Raw genomic sequence first — 18,561 nt, 5'->3', positions numbered from 1 at the left:
CAATTGGGGGGAGTGGGTTACGTCCCAAGGACGCCGTAATGGAGGTCTACGGAGAATTTTGCCCAACTGGGGATCTTTAACGTGCGCTACGATGCACACGGGCACCTTCGCAGCTTGCCTCCATTCAAACTGAAATCTCCGGAGCCGGGGATTAGCCCGCAATTTCGAGCCGAGTATACTAGCGCCTTAGCTACTCCGCTACCCCGAAGGGTGATAGAGTAAGGTTATACAGGCATATGAATGTGATGAGTCCAGGTAGGTGTGCATCGATTCTCAAGCACTGCAGGTTGAAAGTGTATTTGACCCAGGTTGTCGAGCTAGTAGCTGGATATATGGGGGTCGTAATGATAGCGACGGTTTGACATCATTATGGCAGTTTAGGACTTTGTCAACTTTCTCGCCTACATGTACCATCGGGTCGTCCACTATCCACTCACTATATCAATGATGAGGGACTGTTTTTATGGCGACACGGCATTACTAGCCGATAGGAGGAACAGCTTGTGTCCTAGGTATGTGGCATTGCATGTGCAGCTCTCCTCAGCTGACTCATTTGACGCGAGCCTATTTTACTGGCTATATTTCGCTGATTAAATGTGGACCTTTCGTAAAATCAATGTAACCGCCTTTTAAATGCGTTGCCGAGGCTGCGTGTGCGCCACAATTCAATGAAAGTATATAACGGGAATCCGTGTAACAGAAAAGAAGACAGTTTTCATGTGGTTTTCTTCAGCAAAACGGGTTCCGCCAGACTTGCATGACTCAATAGCCGAAAGTAGGCTAGTGCCAGATTCAATGTACATCTTTGACGTGAATGTCGGTCACATCATAGGTGCCACTGCCATGTGCTTTTCTTCAAACAACCTAACTCACTAAATCTTGCATAAGTGGGCATACCAAACTAGTTGTGTACCAATCTGCAAGGAACTTCCGTGACGAGCATTTGCGTCACTGGAGATGGGCCAAGGGGTATGTGGCCCTCTTCAATAAAGCTTGCTGGCCCCAACATGTACCGTTATGAGCGAGCCGCACTTCAATGTAGTGAAATTGGAAGATCAGTCAAGTAGTCAGTTATACAAAAAAGAAAGGCATTCGTGCAACCTTGATAATTTGACTATTCTGTCTGCTCTCACTGGTACGTAAGATAATTGTTAGCCACATGGGCCGATCGCTGTGGCAAAAAATAGGCGTCTTTTTAACAAGTTCGGGAAAAGAATTTTCTAGAAACAGACGCGGTAAAGTAACGATAGTTTTATAGCCAATTGGGGGGAGTGGGTTACGTCCCAAGGACGCCGTAGTGGAGGTCTACGGAGAATTTTGCCCAACTGGGGATCTTTAACGTGCGCTACGATGCACACGCGCGACTTCCCAGCTTGCCTCCATTCAAACTGAAATCTCCGGAGCCGGGGATTAGCCCGCAATTTCGAGCCGACTATACTAGCGCCTTAGCTACTCGGCTACCCCGAAGGGTGATAAGAGTAAGGTTATACAGGCATATGAATGTGATGAGTCCAGGTAGGTGTGCTGCGATTCTCCAGTACTGCAGGTTGAAAGTGTATTTGACCCAGGTTGTCGAGCTAGTAGCTGGATATATGGGGGTCGTAATGATAGCGACGGTTTGACATCATTATGGCAGTTTGAGGACTTTGTCAACTTTCTCGCCTACATGTACCATCGGGTCGTCCACTATCCCCTCACTATATCAATGATGAGGGACTGTTTTTATGGCGACACGGCATTACTAGCCGATACGAGGAACAGCTTGTGTCCTAGGTATGTGGCATTGCATGTGCAGCTCTCCTCAGCTGACTCATTTGACGCGAGCCTGTTTTACTGGCTATATTTGGCTGATTAAATTATGGACCTTTCGTAAAATCAATGTAACCGCCCTTTAAATGCGTTGCCGAGGCTGGGTGTGCGCCACAATTCAATGAAAGTATATAACGGAAATCAGTGTAACAGAAAAGAAGACAGCTTTCATGTGGTTTTCTTCAACAAAACGGGTTCCGCCAGACTTGCATGACTGAATAGCTGAAAGCAGGCTAGTGCCAGATTCAATGTACATCTTTGACGTGAATGTCGGTCACATCATAGGTGCCACTGCCATGTGCATTACTTCAAACAACCTAACTCACTAAAACTTGCATAGGTGGGCATACCAAAGTAGTTGTGTACCAATCTGCAAGGAACTTCCGTGACGAGCATTTGCGTCACTGGAGATGGGCCAAGAGGGATGTGGCCCTCTTCAATAAAGCTTGCTGGCCCCAACATGTACCGTTATGAGCGAGCCGCACTTCAATGTAGTGAAATTGGAAGATCAGTCAAGTAGTCAGTTATACAAAAAAGAAAGGCATTCGTGCAACCTTGATAATTTGACTATTCTGTCTGCTCTCACTGGTACGTAAGATAATTGTTAGCCACATGGGCCGATCGCTGTGGCAAAAAATAGGCGTCTTTTTAACAAGTTCGGGAAAAGAATTTTCTAGGAACCGACGCGGTAATGTAACGATAGTTTTATAGCCAATTGGGGGAGTGGGTTACGTCCCAAGGACGCCGTAGTGGAGGTCTACGGAGAATTTTGCCCAACTGGGGATCTTTAACGTGCGCTACGATGCACACAGGCGACTTCGCAGCTTGCCTTCATTCAAACTGAAATCTCCGGAGCCGGGGATTAGCCCGCAATCTCGAGCCGACTATACTAGCGCCTTAGCTACTCGGCTACCCCGAAGGGTGATAAGAGTAAGGTTATACAGGCATATGAATGTGATGAGTCCAGGTAGGTGTGCTGCGATTCTCCAGTACTGCAGGTTGAAAGTGTATTTGACCCAGGTTGTCGAGCTAGTAGCTGGATATATGGGGGTCGTAACGATAGCGACGGTTTGACATCATTATGGCAGTTTGAGGACTTTGTCAACTTTCTCGCCTACATGTACCATCGGGTCGTCCACTATCCCTTCACTATATCAATGATGAGGGGCTGTTTTTATGGCGAAACGGCATTACTAGCCGATAGGCTGAACAGGTTGTGTCCTAGGCATGTGGCATTACATGCGCAGCTCTCCTCAGCTGACCCATTTGACGCGAACCTGTTTTACTGGCTATATTTTGCTGATTACATGTGGACCTTTCGTAAAATCAATGTAACCGCACTTTAAATGCGTTGCCGAGGCTGGGTGTGCGCCACAATTCCAAGAAAGTATATAACGGGAATCCGTGTAACGGAAAAGAAGACAGTTTTCATGTGGTTTTCTTCAACAAAACGGGTTCCGCCAGACTTGCATGACTGAATAGCCGAAAGTAGGCTAGTGCCAGATTCAATGTACATCTTTGACGTGAATGTCGGTCACATCATAGGTGCCACTGCCATGTGCTTTTCTTCAAACAACCTAACTCACTAAATCTTGCATAAGTGGGCATACCAAACTAGTTGTGTACCAATCTGCAAGGAACTTCCGTGACGAGCATTTGCGTCACTGGAGATGGGCCAAGGGGTATGTGGCCCTCTTCAATAAAGCTTGCTGGCCCCAACATGTACCGTTATGAGCGAGCCGCACTTCAATGTAGTGAAATTGGAAGATCAGTCAAGTAGTCAGTTATACAAAAAAGAAAGGCATTCGTGCAACCTTGACAATTTGACTATTCTGTCTGCTCTCACTGGTACGTAAGATAATTGTTAGCCACATGGGCCGATCGCTGTGGCAAAAAATAGGCGTCTTTTTAACAAGTTCGGGAAAAGAATTTTCTAGGAACAGACGCGGTAATGTAACGATAGTTTTATAGCCAATTGGGGGGAGTGGGTTACGTCCCAAGGACGCCGTAATGGAGGTCTACGGAGAATTTTGCCCAACTGGGGATCTTTAACGTGCGCTACGATGCACACGCGCGACTTCCCAGCTTGCCTCCATTCAAACTGAAATCTCCGGAGCCGGGGATTAGCCCGCAATTTCGAGCCGACTATACTAGCGCCTTAGCTACTCGGCTACCCCGAAGGGTGATAAGAGTAAGGTTATACAGGCATATGAATGTGATGAGTCCAGGTAGGTGTGCTGCGATTCTCCAGTACTGCAGGTTGAAAGTGTATTTGACCCAGGTTGTCGAGCTAGTAGCTGGATATATGGGGGTCGTAATGATAGCGACGGTTTGACATCATTATGGCAGTTTGAGGACTTTGTCAACTTTCTCGCCTACATGTACCATCGGGTCGTCCACTATCCCCTCACTATATCAATGATGAGGGACTGTTTTTATGGCGACACGGCATTACTAGCCGATACGAGGAACAGCTTGTGTCCTAGGTATGTGGCATTGCATGTGCAGCTCTCCTCAGCTGACTCATTTGACGCGAGCCTGTTTTACTGGCTATATTTGGCTGATTAAATTATGGACCTTTCGTAAAATCAATGTAACCGCCCTTTAAATGCGTTGCCGAGGCTGGGTGTGCGCCACAATTCAATGAAAGTATATAACGGAAATCAGTGTAACAGAAAAGAAGACAGCTTTCATGTGGTTTTCTTCAACAAAACGGGTTCCGCCAGACTTGCATGACTGAATAGCTGAAAGCAGGCTAGTGCCAGATTCAATGTACATCTTTGACGTGAATGTCGGTCACATCATAGGTGCCACTGCCATGTGCATTACTTCAAACAACCTAACTCACTAAAACTTGCATAGGTGGGCATACCAAAGTAGTTGTGTACCAATCTGCAAGGAACTTCCGTGACGAGCATTTGCGTCACTGGAGATGGGCCAAGAGGGATGTGGCCCTCTTCAATAAAGCTTGCTGGCCCCAACATGTACCGTTATGAGCGAGCCGCACTTCAATGTAGTGAAATTGGAAGATCAGTCAAGTAGTCAGTTATACAAAAAAGAAAGGCATTCGTGCAACCTTGATAATTTGACTATTCTGTCTGCTCTCACTGGTACGTAAGATAATTGTTAGCCACATGGGCCGATCGCTGTGGCAAAAAATAGGCGTCTTTTTAACAAGTTCGGGAAAAGAATTTTCTAGGAACCGACGCGGTAATGTAACGATAGTTTTATAGCCAATTGGGGGAGTGGGTTACGTCCCAAGGACGCCGTAGTGGAGGTCTACGGAGAATTTTGCCCAACTGGGGATCTTTAACGTGCGCTACGATGCACACAGGCGACTTCGCAGCTTGCCTTCATTCAAACTGAAATCTCCGGAGCCGGGGATTAGCCCGCAATCTCGAGCCGACTATACTAGCGCCTTAGCTACTCGGCTACCCCGAAGGGTGATAAGAGTAAGGTTATACAGGCATATGAATGTGATGAGTCCAGGTAGGTGTGCTGCGATTCTCCAGTACTGCAGGTTGAAAGTGTATTTGACCCAGGTTGTCGAGCTAGTAGCTGGATATATGGGGGTCGTAACGATAGCGACGGTTTGACATCATTATGGCAGTTTGAGGACTTTGTCAACTTTCTCGCCTACATGTACCATCGGGTCGTCCACTATCCCTTCACTATATCAATGATGAGGGGCTGTTTTTATGGCGAAACGGCATTACTAGCCGATAGGCTGAACAGGTTGTGTCCTAGGCGTGTGGCATTACATGCGCAGCTCTCCTCAGCTGACCCATTTGACGCGAACCTGTTTTACTGGCTATATTTTGCTGATTACATGTGGACCTTTCGTAAAATCAATGTAACCGCACTTTAAATGCGTTGCCGAGGCTGGGTGTGCGCCACAATTCCAAGAAAGTATATAACGGGAATCCGTGTAACGGAAAAGAAGACAGTTTTCATGTGGTTTTCTTCAACAAAACGGGTTCCGCCAGACTTGCATGACTGAATAGCCGAAAGTAGGCTAGTGCCAGATTCAATGTACATCTTTGACGTGAATGTCGGTCACATCATAGGTGCCACTGCCATGTGCTTTTCTTCAAACAACCTAACTCACTAAATCTTGCATAAGTGGGCATACCAAACTAGTTGTGTACCAATCTGCAAGGAACTTCCGTGACGAGCATTTGCGTCACTGGAGATGGGCCAAGGGGTATGTGGCCCTCTTCAATAAAGCTTGCTGGCCCCAACATGTACCGTTATGAGCGAGCCGCACTTCAATGTAGTGAAATTGGAAGATCAGTCAAGTAGTCAGTTATACAAAAAAGAAAGGCATTCGTGCAACCTTGACAATTTGACTATTCTGTCTGCTCTCACTGGTACGTAAGATAATTGTTAGCCACATGGGCCGATCGCTGTGGCAAAAAATAGGCGTCTTTTTAACAAGTTCGGGAAAAGAATTTTCTAGGAACAGACGCGGTAATGTAACGATAGTTTTATAGCCAATTGGGGGGAGTGGGTTACGTCCCAAGGACGCCGTAATGGAGGTCTACGGAGAATTTTGCCCAACTGGGGATCTTTAACGTGCGCTACGATGCACACGGGCACCTTCGCAGCTTGCCTCCATTCAAACTGAAATCTCCGGAGCCGGGGATTAGCCCGCAATTTCGAGCCGAGTATACTAGCGCCTTAGCTACTCCGCTACCCCGAAGGGTGATAGAGTAAGGTTATACAGGCATATGAATGTGATGAGTCCAGGTAGGTGTGCATCGATTCTCAAGCACTGCAGGTTGAAAGTGTATTTGACCCAGGTTGTCGAGCTAGTAGCTGGATATATGGGGGTCGTAATCATAGCGACGGTTTGACATCATTATGGCAGTTGAGGACTTTGTCAACTTTCTTGCCTACATGTACCATCGGGTCGTCCACTATCCCCTCACTATATCAATGATGAGGGACTGTTTTTATGGCGACACGGCATTACTAGCCGATAGGAGGAACAGTTTGTGTCCTAGGTATGTGGCATTGCATGTGCAGCTCTCCTCAGCTGACTCATTTGACGCGAGCCTGTTTTACTGGCTATATTTCGCTGATTAAATGTGGACCTTTCGTAAAATCAATGTAACCGCCCTTTAAATGCGTTGCCGAGGCTGGGTGTGCGCCACAATTCAATGAAAGTATATAACGGGAATCAGTGTAACACAAAAGAAGACAGCTTTCATGTGGTTTTCTTCAACAAAACGGGTTCCGCCAGACTTGCATGACTGAATAGCTGAAAGCAGGCTAGTGCCAGATTCAATGTACATCTTTGACGTGAATGTCGGTCACATCATAGGTGCCACTGCCATGTGCATTACTTCAAACAACCTAACTCACTAAAACTTGCATAGGTGGGCATACCAAAGTAGTTGTGTACCAATCTGCAAGGAACTTCCGTGACGAGCATTTGCGTCACTGGAGATGGGCCAAGAGGTATGTGGCCCTCTTCAATAAAGCTTGCTGGCCCCAACATGTACCGTTATGAGCGAGCCGCACTTCAATGTAGTGAAATTGGAAGATCAGTCAAGTAGTCAGTTATACAAAAAAGAAAGGCATTCGTGCAACCTTGATAATTTGACTATTCTGTCTGCTCTCACTGGTACGTAAGATAATTGTTAGCCACATGGGCCGATCGCTGTGGCAAAAAATAGGCGTCTTTTTAACAAGTTCGGGAAAAGAATTTTCTAGGAACCGACGCGGTAATGTAACGATAGTTTTATAGCCAATTGGGGGAGTGGGTTACGTCCCAAGGACGCCGTAGTGGAGGTCTACGGAGAATTTTGCCCAACTGGGGATCTTTAACGTGCGCTACGATGCACACAGGCGACTTCGCAGCTTGCCTCCATTCAAACTGAAATCTCCGGAGCCGGGGATTAGCCTGCAATTTCGAGCCGACTATACTAGCGCCTTAGCTACTCGGCTACCCCGAAGGGTGATAAGAGTAAGGTTATACAGGCATATGAATGTGATGAGTCCAGGTAGGTGTGCTGCGATTCTCCAGTACTGCAGGTTGAAAGTGTATTTGACCCAGGTTGTCGAGCTAGTAGCTGGATATATGGGGGTCGTAATGATAGCGACGGTTTGACATCATTATGGCAGTTTGAGGACTTTGTCAACTTTCTCGCCTTCATGTACCATCGGGTCGTCCACTATCCCCTGACTATATCAATGATGAGGGACTGTTTTTATGGCGACACGGCATTACCAGCCGATAGGAGGAACAGCTTGTGTCCTAGGTATGTGGAATTGCATGTGCAGCTCTCCTCAGCTGACTCATTTGACGCGAGCCTGTTTTACTGGCTATATTTCGCTGATTACATGTGGACCTTTCGTAAAATCAATGTAACCGCCCTTTAAATGCGTTGCCGAGGCTAGGTGTGCGCCACAATTCAATGAAAGTATATAACGGGAATCAGTGTAACAGAAAAGAAGACAGTTTTCATGTGGTTTTCTTCAACAAAACGGGTTTCGCCAGACTTGCATGACTGAATAGCCGAAAGTAGGCTAGTGCCAGATTCAATGTACATCTTTGACGTGAATGTCGGTCACATCATAGGTGCCACTGCATTGTGCATTACTTCAAACAACCTAACTCACTAAAACTTGCATAGGTGGGCATACCAAAGTAGTTGTGTACCAATCTGCAAGGAACTTCCGTGACGAGCATTTGCGTCACTGGAGATGGGCCAGGAGGTATGTGGCCCTCTTCAATAAAGCTTGCTGGCCCCAACATGTACCGTTATGAGCGAGCCGCACTTCAATGTAGTGAAATTGGAAGATCAGTCAAGTAGTCAGTTAAACAAAAAAGAAAGGCATTCGTGCAACCTTGATAATTTGACTATTCTGTCTGCTCCCTCTGGTACGTAAGATAATTGTTAGCCACATTGCCCGATCGCTGTGGCAAAAAATAGGCGTCTTTTTAACAAGTTCGGGAAAAGAATTTTCTAGGAACAGACGCGGTAATGTAACGATAGTTTTATAGCCAATTGGGGGAGTGGGTTACGTCCCAAGGACGCCGTAGTGGAGGTCTACGGAGAATTTTGCCCAACTGGGGATCTTTAACGTGCGCTACGATGCACACGGGCGACTTCGCAGCTTGCCTCCATTCAAACTGAAATCTCCGGAGCCGGGGATTAGCCCGCAATTTCGAGCCAACTATACTAGCGCCTTAGCTACTCGGCTACCCCGAAGGGTGATAAGAGTAAGGTTATACAGGCATATGAGTGTAATGAGTCCAGGTAGGTGTGCTGCGATTCTCCAGTACTGCAGGTTGAAAGTGTATTTGACCCAGGTTGTCGAGCTAGTAGCTGGATATATGGGGGTCGTAACGATAGCGACGGTTTGACATCATTATGGCAGTTTGAGGACTTTGTCAACTTTCTCGCCTACATGTACCATCGGGTCGTCCACTATCCCCTCAATATATCAATGATGAGGGGCTGTTTTTATGGCGGAACGGCATTACTAGCCGATAGGCTGAACAGGTTGTGTCCTAGGCATGTGGCATTACATGCGCAGCTCTCCTCAGCTGACCCATTTGACGCGAACCTGTTTTACTGGCTATATTTCGCTGATTACATGTGGACCTTTCGTAAAATCAATGTAACCGCACTTTAAATGCGTTGCCGAGGCTGGGTGTGCGCCACAATTCAATGAAAGTATATAACGGGAATCCGTGTAACAGAAAAGAAGACAGTTTTCATGTGGTTTTCTTCAACAAAACGGGTTCCGCCAGACTTGCATGACTTAATAGCCGAAAGTAGGCTAGTGCCAGATTCAATGTACATCTTTGACGTGAATGTCGGTCACATCATAGGTGCCACTGCCATGTGCTTTTCTTCAAACAACCTAACTCACTAAAACTTGCATAAGTGGGCATACCAAACTAGTTGTGTACCAATCTGCAAGGAACTTCCGTGACGAGCATTTGCGTCACTGGAGATGGGCCAAGGGGTATGTGGCCCTCTTCAATAAAGCTTGCTGGCCCCAACATGTACCGTTATGAGCGAGCCGCACTTCAATGTAGTGAAATTGGAAGATCAGTCAAGTAGTCAGTTATACAAAAAAGAAAGGCATTCGTGCAAAATTGATAATTTGACTATTCTGTCTGCTCTCACTGGTACGTAAGATAATTGTTAGCCACATGGGCCGATCGCTGTGGCAAAAAATAGGCGTCTTTTTAACAAGTTCGGGAAAAGAATTTTCTAGGAACAGACGCGGTAAAGTAACGATAGTTTTATAGCCAATTGGGGGGAGTGGGTTACGTCCCAAGGACGCCGTAATGGAGGTCTACGGAGAATTTTGCCCAACTGGGGATCTTTAACGTGCGCTACGATGCACACGGGCACCTTCGCAGCTTGCCTCCATTCAAACTGAAATCTCCGGAGCCGGGGATTAGCCCGCAATTTCGAGCCGAGTATACTAGCGCCTTAGCTACTCCGCTACCCCGAAGGGTGATAGAGTAAGGTTATACAGGCATATGAATGTGATGAGTCCAGGTAGGTGTGCATCGATTCTCAAGCACTGCAGGTTGAAAGTGTATTTGACCCAGGTTGTCGAGCTAGTAGCTGGATATATGGGGGTCGTAATGATAGCGACGGTTTGACATCATTATGGCAGTTTGAGGACTTTGTCAACTTTCTCGCCTACATGTACCATCGGGTCGTCCACTATCCCCTCACTATATCAATGATGAGGGACTGTTCTTATGGCGACACGGCATTACTAGCCGATATTAGGAACAGCTTGTGTCCTAGGTATGTGGCATTGCATGTGCAGCTCTCCTCAGCTGACTAATTTGACGCGAGCCTGTTTTACTGGCTATATTTCGCTGATTACATGTGGACCTTTCGTAAAATCAATGTAACCGCCCTTTACATGCGTTGCCGAGGCTGGGTGTGCGCCACAATTCAATGAAAGTATATAACGGGAATCAGTGTAACGGAAAAGAAGACAGTTTTCATGTGGTTTTCTTCAACAAAACGGGTTCCGCCAGACTTGCATGACTGAATAGCTGAAAGCAGGCTAGTGCCAGATTCAATGTACATCTTTGACGTGAATGTCGGTCACATCATAGGTGCCACTGCCGTGTGCATTACTTCAAACAACCCGACTCACTAAAACTTGCATAGGTGGGCATACCAAAGTAGTTGTGTACCAATCTGCAAGGAACTTCCGTGACGAGCATTTGCGTCACTGGAGATGGGCCAAGAGGTATGTGCCCCTCTTCAATAAAGCTTGCTGGCCCCAACATATACCGCTATGTACGACCCGCACTTCAATGTAGTGAAATTGGAAGATCAGTCAAGTAGTCAGTTATACAAAAAAGAAAGGCATTCGTGCAACCTTGACAATTTGACTATTCTGTCTGCTCTCACTGGTACGTAAGATAATTGTTAGCGACATGGGCCGATCGCTGTGTCAAAAAATAGGCGTCTTTTTAACAAGTTCGGGAAAAGAATTTTCTAGGAACAGACGCGGTAATGTAACGATAGTTTTATAGCCAATTGGGGGAGTGGGTTACGTCCCAAGGACGCCGTAGTGGAGGTCTACGGAGAATTTTTCCCAACTGGGGATCTTTAACGTGCGCTACGATGCACACGGCCGCCTTCGCAGCTTGCCTCCATTCAAACTGAAATCTCCGGAGCCGGCGATTAGCCCGCAATTTCGAGCCGAATATATTAGCGCCTTAGCTACTCGGCTACCCCGAAGGGTGATAAGAGTAAGGTTATACAGCCATATCAATGTGATGAGTCCAGGTAGGTGTGCTGCGATTCTCCAGCACTGCACGTTGAAAGTGTATTTGACCCAGGTTGTCGAGCTAGTAGCTGGATATATGGGGGTCGTAACGATAGCGACGGTTTGACATCATTATGGCAGTTTGAGGGCTTTGTCAACTTTCTCGCCTACATGTACCATCGGGTCGTCCACTATCCCCTCACTATATCAATGATGAGGGGCTGTTTTTATGGCGAAACGGCATAACTAGCCGATAGGCTGAACAGGTTGTGTCCTAGGTATGTGGCATTACATGTACAGCTCTCCTCAGCTGACCCATTTGACGCGAACCTGTTTTACAGGCTATATTTCGCTGATTACATGTGCACCTTTCGTAAAATCAATGTAACCGCACTTTAAATGCGTTGCCGAGGCTGGGTGCGCGCCACAATTCAATGAAAGTATATAACGGGAATCAGTGTAACGGAAAAGAAGACAGTTTTCATATGGTTTTCTTCAACAAAGCGGGTTCCGCCAAACTTGCATGACTGAATAGCTGAAAGCAGGCTAGTGCCAGATTCAATGTACATCTTTGACGTGAATGTCGGTCACATCATAGGTGCCACTGCCATGTGCATTACTTCAAACAACCCGACTCACTAAAACTTGCATAGGTGGGCATACCAAAGTAGTTGTGTACCAATCTGCAAGGAACTTCCGTGACGAGCATTTGCGTCACTGGAGATGGGCCAAGAGGTATGTGCCCCTCTTCAATAAAGCTTGCTGGCCCCAACATGTACCGCTATGTACGACCCGCACTTCAATGTAGTGAAATTGGAAGATCAGTCAAGTAGTCAGTTATACAAAAAAGAAAGGCATTCGTGCAACCTTGACAATTTGACTATTCTGTCTGCTCTAACTGGTACGTAAGATAATTGTCAGTTACATGGACCGATCGCTGTGGCAAAAAATAGGCGTCTTTTTAACAAGTTCGGGAAAAGAATTTTCTAGGAACAGACGCGGTAATGTAACGATAGTTTTATAGCCAATTGGGGGGAGTGGGTTACGTCCCAAGGACGCCGTAGAGGAGGTCTACGGAGAATTTTGCCCAACTGGGGATCTTTAACGTGCGCTACGATGCACACGGGCGACTTCGCAGCTTGCCTCCATTCAAACTGAAATCTCTGGAGCCGGGGATTAGACCGCAAGTTCGAGCCGAGTATACTAGCGCCTTAGCTACACGGCTACCCCGAAGGGTGATAAGAGTAAGGTTATACAGGCATATGAATGTGATGAGTCCAGGTAGGTGTGCTGCGATTCTCCAGTACTGCAGGTTGAAAGTGTATTTGACCCAGGTTGTCGAGCTAGTAGCTGGATATATGGGGGTCGTAATGATAGCGACGGTTTGACATCATTATGGCAGTTTGAGGACTTTGTCAACTTTCTCGCCTACATGTACCATCAGGTCGTCCACTATCCCCTCACTATATCAATGATGAGGGGCTGTTTTTATGGCGAAACGGCATTACTAGCCGATAGGCTGAACAGGTTGTGTCCTAGGTATGTGGCATTACATGTGGAGCTCTCCTCAGCTGACTCATTTGACGCGAACCTGTTTTACTGGCTATATTTCGCTGATTACATGTGGACCTTTCGTAAAATCAATGTAACCGCACTTTAAATGCGTTGCCGAGGCTGGGTGTTTGCCACAATTCAATGAAAGTATATAACGGGAATCAGTGTAACGAAAAAGAAGACAGTTTTCATGTGGTTTTCTTCAACGAAATGGGTTCCGCCAACTTGCATGACTCAATAGATGAAAGCAGGCTAGTGCCAGATTCTATGTACATCTTTGACGTGAATGTGGGTCACATCGTAGGTGCCACTGCCATGTGCTTTTCTTCAAACAACCTAAGTCACTAAAACTTGCACAAGTGGGCATACCAAACTAGTTGTGTACCAATCTGCAAGGAACTTCCGTGACGAGCATTTGCGTCACTGGAGATGGGCCAAGAGGTATGTGGCCCTCTTCAATAAAGCTTGCTGGCCCCAACATGTACCGCTACGTACGAGCCGCACTTCAATGTAGTGAAATTGGAAGATCAGTCAAGTAGTCAGGTATACAAAAAGAAAGGCATTCGTGCAACCTTGATAATTTGACTATTCTGTCTGCTCTCACTGGTACGTAAGATAATTGTTAGCCACATGGGCCGAACGCTGTGGCAAAAAATAGCCGTCTTTTTAACAAGTTCGGGAAAAGAATTTTCTAGGAACAGACGCGGTAAAGTAACGATAGTTTTATAGCCAATTGGGGGGAGTGGGTTACGTCCCAAGGACGCCGTAGTGGAGGTCTACGGAGAATTTTGCCCAACTGGGGATCTTTAACGTGCGCTACGATGCACACGTCCGCCTTCGCAGCTTGCCTCCGTTCAAACTGAAATCTCTGGAGCCGGGGATTAGCCTGCAATTTCGAGCCGAGTATACTAGCGCCTTAGCTACTCGGCTACCCCGAAGGGTGATAGAGTAAGGTTATACAGGCATATGAATGTGATGAGTCCAGGTAGGTGTGCTGCGATTCTCCAGCACTGCAGGTTGAAAGTGTATTTGACCCAGGTTGTCCAGCTAGTAGCTGGATATATGGGGGTCGTAATGATAGCGACGGTTTGAGATCGTTATGGCAGTTTGAGGACTTTGTCAACTTCCTCGCCTACATGTACCATCGGGTCGTCCAATATCCCCTCACTATATCAATGATGAGGGGCTGTTTTTATGGCGAAACGGCATTACTAGCCGATAGGCTGAACAGGTTGTGTCCTAGGTATGTGGCATTGCATGTGCAGCTCTCCTCAGCTGACCCATTTGACGCGAACCTGTTTTACTAGCTATATTACGCTGATTACATCTGGACCTTTCGTAAAATCAATGTAACCGCACTTTAAATGCTTTGCCGAGACTGGGTTTGCGCCACAATTCAATGCAAGTATATAACGGGAATCAGTGTAACTGAAACGGAGACAGTTTTCATGTGGTTTTCTTCAACAAAACGGGTTCCGCCAGACTTGCATGACTGAATAGCTGAAAGCAGGCTAGTGCGAGATTCAATGTACATCTTTGACGTGAATGTCGGACACATCATAGGTGCCACTGCCATGTGCTTTTCTTCAAACAACCTAACTCACTAAAACTTGCATAGGTGGGCATACCAAACTAGTTGTGTACCAATCTGCAAGGAACTTCCGTGACGAGCATTTGCGTCACTGGAGATGGGCCAAGAGGTATGTGGCCCTCTTCAATAAAGCTTGCTGGCCCCAACATGTACCGCTATGGATGAGCCGCACTTCAATGTAGTGAAATTGGAAGATCAGTCAAGTAAGTAGTCAGTTATACAAAAAAGAAAGGCATTCGTGCAACCTTGATAATTTTACTATTCTGTCTGCTCTCACTGGTACGTAAGATAATTGTTAGCCACATGGGCCGATCGCTGTGGCAAAAAATAGGCGTCTTTTTAACAAGTTCGGGAAAAGAATTTTCTAGGAACAGACGCGCTAATGTAACGATAGTTTTATAGCCAATTGGGGGGAGTGGGTTACGTCCCAAGGACGCCGTAGTGGAGGTCTACGGAGAATTTAGCCCAACTGGGGATCTTTAACGTGCGTTACGATGCACACGGGCGCCTTCGCAGCTTGCCTCCATTCAAACTGAAATCTCCGGAGCCGGGGATTAGCCCGCAATTTCGAGCCGAGTATACTAGCGCCTTAGGTACTCCGCTAACCCGAAGGGTGATAGAGTAAGGTTATACAGGCATATGAATGTGATGAGTCCAGGTAGGTGTGCATCGATTCTCAAGCACTGCAGGTTGAAAGTGTATTTGACCCAGGTTGTCGAGCTAGTAGCTGGATATATGGGGGTCGTAATGATAGCGACGGTTTGACATCATTATGGCAGTTTGAGGACTTTGTCAACTTTCTCGCCTACATGTACCATCGGGTCTTCCACTCTCCCCTCACTATATCAATGATGAGGGACTGTTTTTAAGGCGACACGGCATTACTAGCCGATAGGAGGAACAGGTTGTGTCCTAGGTATGTGGCATTGCATGTGCAGCTCTCCTCAGCTGACCCATTTGACCCGAACCTGTTTTACTGGTTATATTTCGCTCATTACACGTAGACCTGTCACAAAAAAATGTAACCGCACTTTAAATGCGTTGCCGAGGCTGCGTGTGTGCCACAATTCAATGAAAGTATATAACGGGAATCAGTGTAACTGAAAAGGAGACAGTTTTCATGTGGTTTTATTGAACAAAACGGGCTCCGTCAGACTTGCATGAATGAATAGATGAAAGCAGGCTAGTGCCAGATTCAATGTACATCTTTGACGTGAATGTCGGTCACATCGTAGGTGCCACTGCCATGTGATTTTCATCAAACAACCTAACTCACTAAAACTTGCATAGGTGGGCATACGAAACTAGTTGTCTACCAATCTGCAAGGAACTTCTGTTAGTGACGAGCATTTGCGTCACTGGAGATGGGCCAAGAGGTATGTGCCCCTCTTCAATGAAGCTTGCTGGACCCAACACGTACCGCTATGTACGAGCCGCACTTCAATGTAGTGAAATTGGAAGATCAGTCAAGTAGTCAGTCATAAAAAAAAGAAAGGCATTCGTGCAACCTTGATAATTTGACTATTCTGTCTGCTCTCACTGGTACGAAAGATAATTGTTAGCCACATGGGCCGATCGCTGTGGCAAAAAATAGGCGTCTTTTTAACAAGTTCGGGAAAAGAATTTTCTAGGAACAGACGCGGTAAAGTAACGATAGTTTTATAGCCAATTGGGGGGAGTGGGTTACGTCCCAAGGACGCCGTAGTGGAGGTCTACGGAGAATTTTGCCCAACTGGGGATCTTTAACGTGCGCTACGATGCACACGGGCGCCTTCGCAGCTTGCCTCCATTCAAACTGAAATCTCCGGAGGCGGGGATTAGCCCGCAATTTCGAGCAGAGTATACTAGCGCCTTAGCTACTCGGCTACCCCGAAGGGTGATAGAGTAAGGTTATACAGGCATATGAATGTGATGAGTCCAGGTAGGTGTGCTGCGATTCTCCAGCACTGCAGGTTGAAAGTGTATTTGACCCAGGTTGTCGAGCTAGTAGCTGGATATATGGGGGTCGTAATGATAGTGACGGTTTGACATCATTATGGCAGTTTGAGGACTTTGTCAACTTCCTCACCTACATGTACCATCGGGTCGTCCAATATCGCCTCACTATATCAATGATGAGCGGCTGTTTTTATGGCGAAACGGCATTACTAGCCGATAGGCTGAACAGGTTGTGTCCTAGGTATGTGGCATTGCATGTGCAGCTCTCCTCAGCTGACCCATTTGACGCGAACCTGTTTTACTGGCTATATTTCGCTGATTACATCTGGACCTTTCGTAAAATCAATGTAACCGCACTTTAAATGGGTTGCCGAGAGTGGGTGTGCGCCACAATTCAATGCAAGTATATAACGGGAATCAGTGTAACTGAAACGGAGACAGTTTTCATGTGGTTTTCTTCAACAAAACGGGTTCCGCCAGACGTGCATGACTGAATAGCTGAAAGCAGGCTAGTGCGAGATTCAATGTACATCTTTGACGTGAATGTCGGACACATCATAGGTGCCACTGCCATGTGCTTTTCTTCAAACAACCTAACTCACTAAAACTTGCATAGGTGGGCATACCAAACTAGTTGTGTACCAATCTGCAAGGAACTTCCGTGACGAGCATTTGTGTCACTGGAGATGGGCCAAGAGGTATGTGGCCCTCTTCAATAAAGCTTGCTGGCCCCAACATGTACCGCTATGGATGAGCCGCACTTCAATGTAGTGAAATTGGAAGATCAGTCAAGTAAGTAGTCAGTTATACAAAAAAGAAAGGCATTCGTGCAACCTTGATAATTTGACTATTCTGTCTGCTCTCACTGGTACGTAAGATAATTGTTAGCCACATGGGCCGATCGCTGTGGCAAAAAATAGGCGTCTTTTTAACAAGTTCGGGAAAAGAATTTTCTAGGAACAGACGCGCTAATGTAACGATAGTTTTATAGCCAATTGGGGGGAGTGGGTTACGTCCCAAGGACGCCGTAGTGGAGGTCTACGGAGAATTTAGCCCAACTGGGGATCTTTAACGTGCGTTACGATGCACACGGGCGCCTTCGCAGCTTGCCTCCATTCAAACTGAAATCTCCGGAGCCGGGGATTAGCCCGCAATTTCGAGCCGAGCATACTAGCGCCTTAGGTACTCCGCTACCCCGAAGGGTGATAGAGTAAGGTTATACAGGCATATGAATGTGATGAGTCCAGGTAGATGTGCAACGATTCTTCAGCTCTGCAGGTTGAAAGTGTATTTGGCCCAGGTTATCGAGCCAGTAGCTGAATATCTGGGGGTCGTAACGATTGCGACGGTTTTACAGCATTAGGGCAGTTCGTGGACTTTCTCTGCTTTCTCGCTTAAATGTACCGTAGGGTCGTCCACAATCCGCTCACTATATCAATGATGAGGGGCTGTTTTTATGGCGAAACGGCATTACTAGCCGATAGGCTGAACAGGTTGTGTCCTAGGTATGTGGCATTACATGTGCAGCTCTCCTCAGCTGACCCATTTGATGCGAACCTGTTTTACTAGCTATATTTCGCTGATTACTCGTGGACCTTTCGTAAAATCAATGTCACCGCACTTTAAATGCGTTGCCGAGACTGGGTGTGCGCCACAATTCAATGAAAGTACCTAACTGGAATCAGTCTAACTGAAACGGAGACAGTTTTCATGTGGTTTTCTTCAACAAAACGGGCTCAGTCAGACTTGCATGATTGAATAGATGAAAGCAGGCTAGTGCCAGATTCAATGAACATCTTTGACGTGAATGTCGGTCACATCGTAGGTGCCACTGCCATGTGCTTTTCTTCAAACAACTTAACTGACTAAAACTTGCATAAGTGGGCATACCAAACTAGTTG

The sequence above is a fragment of the Dermacentor variabilis genome, chromosome 2 (assembly GCF_050947875.1).
Source record: "Dermacentor variabilis isolate Ectoservices chromosome 2, ASM5094787v1, whole genome shotgun sequence".
Classification (NCBI taxonomy): Eukaryota; Metazoa; Arthropoda; class Arachnida; order Ixodida; family Ixodidae; genus Dermacentor; species Dermacentor variabilis.
The sequence above is the reverse complement of the archived record's forward strand: the minus strand, read 5'-3'. Positions refer to the sequence as shown.